Source organism: Arachis ipaensis, chromosome B05, assembly GCF_000816755.2.
Source record: "Arachis ipaensis cultivar K30076 chromosome B05, Araip1.1, whole genome shotgun sequence".
NCBI classification, from domain to species: domain Eukaryota; kingdom Viridiplantae; phylum Streptophyta; class Magnoliopsida; order Fabales; family Fabaceae; genus Arachis; species Arachis ipaensis.
This window is the reverse complement of record NC_029789.2, coordinates 45,204,940-45,212,338: the sequence shown is the minus strand read 5'-3', so window position 1 is coordinate 45,212,338 and position 7,399 is coordinate 45,204,940.

Genomic DNA, 7,399 nt, shown 5'->3' with positions numbered 1-7,399 from the left:
TTTCCATTTTCCAATAAATCCACCCCCACCCCTTTAAATTTGGGTTCGTCCTTCCCCCCTCCTCCATCAACAAGTGCACCTCGATCTCCTTCTCTCCCTCTCCTTTCTTTCCTTTTGCTTGAGGACAAGCAAACCTCTAAGTTTGGTGTGTTTATCCGAGATCACTACTAAGATCATGGCTCCCAAAGGGAAAAAATCCACTCCAAGAGGCAAGAAAGAGAGCGTTCCAAAACCACTTTGGAATCAAGGGAAGTTCTTATCTAAAGAACATTCAGACCATTATCTTAAAGTAATGGGTCTGATTACTTCCCACGTTAGAGTTCACGTTAACTAGGTTAACGTGACTTCTAACGTGGTATTGATAGCCATCTCCAACGTTAGTGACAAAGGTGAGTGTCACTAACGTTGGCTCATCATCCCTCTTCTCCACGTTAGCTTCCACGTTAATGTAATTAACGTGGCAACTAACGTGGGCTATGATGGCTCACGAAGGCGTTAATGGCAATCACTTTTCTCATTAACGTTGCAAGCTAGCCTCTATTCCACGTTAGTGGTCACGTTAGCTAGACTAACGTGGCTACTAACATGGTTCTTCCTTGCTTCCTTTGTCTTGAAATCAAGCAATAAAGTGCATCAAAGCTCTAATCCAAGTTATGAGACATGCATTATTCAATTTTGTCATTTAATTCATGCATAATTCTCATGAAATCATGTAAAATTCACAATGTTTGCTTGAATCAAGATGTAAGTGATTATTTACCCAAAACTTGCTTATTTCCTAAGAAAATGCATGAAACTACCCTAAAACCATAAAGAAAAGGTCAGTGAAACTGGCCAAAATGCCATGGCATCAATAGAGCAGAAGTTAAAATAACTATAGGAGATGGAAACTGGAACCTGGGAAGATGAACAGGAAGAGAATGAAAAACTGAATGGAATGAGTGGTGGAGGAAGGAATTGCCGGCCTAGTGGCGGCAGTAGCGATTTCTCGTGGTGATGCTAGCATGGCAGTGGAAGCAGAAACAAAGAACAGTGCAGAGCAGGGGCACCAAGAGAAAGAGGCAACGGAGAAAGGAAAGAATTGGTGGTGGTTGATGGTGATAGTGAATTGGAGTGCTCTTCAAGCAAGCCCGATTCACTATTGACAAATGCTAGTTGGTGCCGAGCTTACCTAATATGAGTTAAAGTTCTTTCTATTTCTGGATCAAAAGGGGCCAAGCTCGGGTCTGGAAGCGACCGTGCATTCAACTGAGGAAGCAATAGAAGCATGCAATTATGAAAAGCAAAACAAGAATAGACAAATAAACATGAACCAACCTAACAATTAACAACTACCAAGACTAGCTAGATAAAAATAATATCTACAAATAAGTACCAAGTAGCAAACAAGAACCAAATATTCATACTATTTACATATTCACAACAACCAAGATTATAGCACTCATTGCACTTAAAGTGATTCCCCGGCAACGGCGCCAAAATTTAATGGAGAGAATTATCGCCGGTTTAGAATCAATCGAAACTATAATCAACTCGTTGGTAGTATAGTCCAAACCAACAATGAATTCTCAAGATCAAATATCAAATCCAAAGGATATGTCACAATTCAAAACCAATTCAATTCCGAGAGTTTCAATTCCCGGGTCGTCTCCCAAGGACACTTGAGACCAATGAGTGTGTAATCTTGGTTGTGAGGATCATGGGGTTTGCAATAAAGAGATGAACATATAAAGCAATAAAAAAAAAACATACAAAATTGTAATAAATGAACTAATAAAGAAATCAATGAAGTAACTATGCAATATAGACAAGTAAAGTGTAAAAGGAACTAATGTAAATGTGTATGAAGAAATTGAAGCATAAAAGTCCTCTTGGCTTGGAGTGAGCTAAGGGTCCTTTCCTTGTTGGAACCACAACTATGCCAACTAAAATGGATCAATCTCACTTGATTAACCCTCACATCGGAGAGAAAGTTAAATGAGCATAAGTGTTCTTAACCCACAAATCCTAAATTGCTTGCTAATTACCTTAGCAACAACATAGCGTTAGTGGGAACAAGAACAATTAACAATCCAAGATTAATACTAAATGTTGGACATTCCAACTCTAGGAATCCAATTGCTCACTTTTCCCAAGCGAAGAGATAGAAAACTAGTCCAAAATCATACTTGACATTTTGTCAAACACTTAGTGGGCAAAAACCTTAAACATGGGAAAAGTGAGAAAAAGCTTGGAACCAAAAGCAACAAATGATCTCAATAAACATTAAACACTCAAGAAAGCATGTAAACATCATCAAACATCAAATTCATCAACAAGAAATAGAAATGGCAAAGGAGAAGTGAAATTAAACTATAACTTGAATTATAAGAAAGTGTAAGAACAATGTAACTATAAAGAGTAATAACAAAGAGATACTTACAATGGGAATTAGCAAAATCCAAGATTAAAATTGAAATGGCACTTGAATGTAAAACCCTAGTATAAACCCTAGTAGAGAAGATGATGAAAAACTTAAAGAAAAAAACTATACTAAAAGCTATCTACCACTACTCCTAAGCTACACTAATGTAATGCTATATTATGGTCTTCATTTTCCCTTCCTTATAAGCTAAATGGCTTTAGAAATAGGCCTCAAATTCACCAAAATCGTGAGTCACGTGAGTTTTTAATGAAGGCATGTGCGTCCACCTGTGCAGACGCACAGACGTGTGCGTCCGCACACTCTGCTAAAAATCTCGACCTGTGCGTACGCACAGGAAGTCGTGCGCACGCACACTAGGCGATGCTTGGATGGAACGCACGACGCGCACGACGCGACTCACGCGCACGCGTGGCTCTAAACTGGTGGCTGTGCGCACGCACATTAGGCTGAGTTCTTCTCCTTTGATTCTTCATGCTTCCTCCACTTTGAATGCTCTTCTTCCATTTTCTCCAAGCCATTTCTGCCTTATACCTCTGAAATCACTCACAAATAACATCAAGGCATCGAATGGAAGGTAATTGGAATAAAATTAATCAAATTAGGTACAAAAGAGCATGTTTTCATAATCAAGCACAAATTAGGAGGAAAGTTCAAATGCATGCTATTTAGTGGAATAAGTGCAAGTTTATATGATGAAATCCATTCAAATTCAACCAAAAATCATCATCAAATATGGATTCATCAAGCAGCAGCGAGATCTGGCGGTGAGATCCAGCGGAGACGACGAGGACTGAACGATGAGGAGCAACGGTGGCGAAGAGCAGCGGTGGTAACGGTGAAGAGCAGTGGCGGTGGCGGCGACGGCGAGGACCCTTCCCCCTTCTCTTCTTACCGAACCCCCCCAACACCCTTCTCCCTTCGCGTAACCCCTTCCCCTTTCCCCAAAAGGATAATAAATCCTATTCCAACCGGATCGAGAACCAACCGGTGATTAGCCGTGCTGTGACAGAGCGCGTGAGCGTAGTTTTCACTGGAAGGATGGAAGGTAGCCATTGACAACGGGGATCCACCAACACATAGCTTGCCATAGGAGGATGTGCGTGCGTGAACAAGAAGACAGAGGAAAGCAAAGATTCAGAAGACAAAGCATCTCCAAAAACTCCAACATATTCTCCATTACTGCATAACAATTAACCTTTAATCCATGCTCTATTGTTTATTCGCAATTCAACTGATAAACATAATTGATTTCCTGACTAAGATTTACAAGATAACCATAGATTGCTTCAAACCAACAATCTCCGTGGGATTCGACCCTTACTCACGTGAGGTATTACTTGGACGACCCAGTACACTTGCTGGTTAGTGGTACGCGTTGTGAAAAGTGTGATTCACAATTCGTGCACCAGGACTCTTTTCCATTTCCAATATGACAAAATCTGTGGGGAGGAAATAGTTTCCCACTTTCACCAACACATTTTCAACCACTCCCACTGCTTGTTTTTGAGTTTTGTCAGCCAGCCTGATGACTACGTCTGTGGGCATTAGCTCATTGATCTGCAGCTTCTTCATTAGAGATAGAGGCATTAAGTTGATGCTTGCTCCCAGGTCACAGAGTCGCAGCAGCGAGATCTGGCGGTGAGATCCAGCGGAGACGACGAGGACTGAACGATGAGGAGCAACGGTGGCGAAGAGCAGCGGTGGTAACGGTGAAGAGCAGTGGCGGTGGCGGCGACGGCGAGGACCCTTCCCCCTTCTCTTCTTACCGAACCCCCCCAACACCCTTCTCCCTTCGCGTAACCCCTTCCCCTTTCCCCTTTACTCTACGCATTTCTTTCTTTTTTATTTTTTTATTAAGGGTAATTTGGTAATAAAAATAAAAAATTTGGAAAAAAAAAGGACGATTTTAAAACAAACTGAAACCTTGGGGACCATTTTGTAGCGAAAAAAGGCCGGGAACGAAATAAACTTTTGGCCTCTACGTTAGGGACCAAAATCGTACTTAACCCATAAATCTAACTTAGTGGATTTCTAATCTAGTAATTGTCCGTTGTCCCACAGCCTTCACCAGCCTAACCGTCATGCGATCCCATCGTCATCGCCTTCCAAACCTCCTCAATCCCAGTAGAAAATACAAGAAATAACAATGCAAGTAAAGCACAAGTATAACATGTATATCAAGAAATTCAAGAAGCAAGTAATCATGTTATATAATTAGGAAAACAACTGAAGTCAACAAAGCAAGCAAACAGATAGAATATGCACATGATGAATGCCTATTTGCCGTAACCCGCAGAGTTTAAACCGGCTAGTTTTATACAGACAATACACAGTTTTGAAAAATAAAACAGCATATACAATATTTCTCTCAAAGTAAACCTCTAAGACAAATATAAATACAAAAGAGAGAGAACTAATCAAAATAGCCAAAATGACTCCAAAATGAGAGAAAGATCCTCCGCTCTGTTACCATCATGCAACTCACCGAGGTGGGTTGCAACCTACATTTGAAAAACAATAACAAAGTATAGAATGAGAACCGAAGGTTCTCAGTATGGTAATAGTGCCCAGTAATATAAGATATAAGACTCCAGGACGCTAAAGGCAATCCTAGAACTTCATATCAATTATGAGACTCAAACTTAAGCATTACTAAAATTTAAAACCATAACGTTAAAACCATAATGAAATAAGGAAATCTAAGGGTTAAGTATGATTTTGGTCCCTAACGTAGAGGCCGAAAATTTATTTCGACCTCGGCCTTTTTTTCGCTACAAAATGGTCCCCAAGGTTTTAGTTTGTTTTAAAATCGTCCTTCGAACAAAAATACCCTTCCCCTTCTTCGCCAAAATCATCCAAATGTAGAAGCAGAACAGAAGCATAACAGAAGCAATACCGATAAAATAACAACAACAATAAGTCAATAACTAGAAGCAAAGAACAACAATATAATCAAAAGAATAACAACAACAATAGTAGCTACAAGAAGAAGAAGAACAACAACAAAAACTCAGAACTCAAAAAATTATCATCATCATCATCAAAACTCAGAAAAACACCCAGAACTCAGAACTTAGAAAAAACAATAGATAATGGAATTAGAAAAATAACAACAAAAGAACAAAAACCAGAAGAATTGATAATCAGAAGGAGAAGCAGCAAAACCAGAAGAAACCAAAAACCGGCGAGGAGCAGTGACGACGGCGACCGAGCGAGGAGGAGGAGCAGAAATGGCGAGCGGCGCACGACGTCCACCCTCGCGGATCTGCTGCCGTCGATGTCGAGCCAGGAAGAGGAGCAGCGGTGAGATCTAGCGGTGAGATCCAGCGGAGACGACGAGGACCGAACGATGAGGAGCAGCGGCGCTCTTTTTTATTTTTTTTATTAAGGATAATTTGGTAATAAAAATAAAAAATTTGGAAAAAAGGACGATTTTAAAACAAACTGAAACCTTGGGGACCATTTTGTAGCGAAAAAAAGGCCGGGGACGAAATAAATTTTCGGCCTTTACGTTAGGGACCAAAATCGTACTTAACTCAGAAATCTAACTTAGTGGATTTCTAATCTAGTAATTCTCTGCTATCCCACAGCCTTCGCCAGCCTAACCACCATCCGATCCCATTGCCACCGCCTTCCGAACCTCCTCAATCCCAGTAGAAAACACAAGAAATAACAATGCAAGTAAAGCACAAGTATAACATGTATATCAAGAAATTCAAGAAGTAAGTAATCATGTTATACAATTAGGCAAACAACTCAAGTCAGCAAAGCAAGCAAACAGATAGAATATGCACATGATGAATGCCTATTTGGCTGTGATATCATATTATTGGTTCAACTGCTGATTCGGGTGATTTTCGTGAAAAATAGATTAATTGAAAAATAATGGTTAAGATGAGAGATTCGGGGTAAGTATACTTGTGAGGAAAATACTTCTATTAATGACAAATAAGAAATACAAGAACTAGTGATGAGAAATAGAGGTGGAGAACAAGTGTTGAGACCTCCACCAATGTCACAAGAGGATGAATGAGCTTTGTTTAAAATAGACAGGGGTGGGTTAATGGTTGTCGAGTGTTCTGGTGAAACAGCCAAATGCCAGTTTTTACTCGTGAAGGTGATGAATGGAAATGATGAACAATGAGAGAAATTTTGGGGAAAGAAAAAGATGGGTTTCTAGTTTCTCAGCTTTAGGAATAAGAAAGGTCTCAGAAGAAGGTGAAGGTAAAGGTAAGGGTGAAGGTGAAGGTGAAGGTGAAGGTTTTTCAGAAAAGAAGTTCTGCCTTAAAGAGGTGGTTTGAGGTCCTTTTTATAGTGTAAAACCATGATGAAGAGGAAATCTATTGTCCAATGGTTATAGTCTGACATTTGATTTACTCCTTTTGTCCAAAATATTTTTAGGTATTCCCGTCACTTTAAGTCTTTTCAACTGTTCAATGGAGGAAGTTGATTCCCACAAGTTAAACTAAATCTCATTACATGTGACATCAGTGAAGGGACATCTAGTTTGGTTTCCTTTCAACTAGATGACGCTCTTTACACTCCAAATCCAACCAATCCACTTCCACCAGTTTAGTTCCCACTGAAGAGAAATTCAACTCCTCAATGTGTTCTTTTGGGTTCCATCATTTTACCCAATACCTTTAGGAGGAACTTGACTCTTTTTTGACCATGTTCTTAGGTCATTATAAAAAATATCTATGTACAAAAAAAGTTTATATTTTTAGTACACAATCATAAGCTCCCATGCAGTCTTCGAAGGTACAAAGTATTCCCTCAAGCTGTATTGAACTTTTTTGTACACAAAAGAGCTATAATAATTAAATTTTTTTTAAACAAAATATCAAAATAATATATATATATATATTTTAAAACATATCATAACTCTAAAGGATCAAATCTCTCCTCTTTTATTCATTTTTTTTGTTATAATAATATATATATTGGTAAATGATATTCAAATATAAATATATC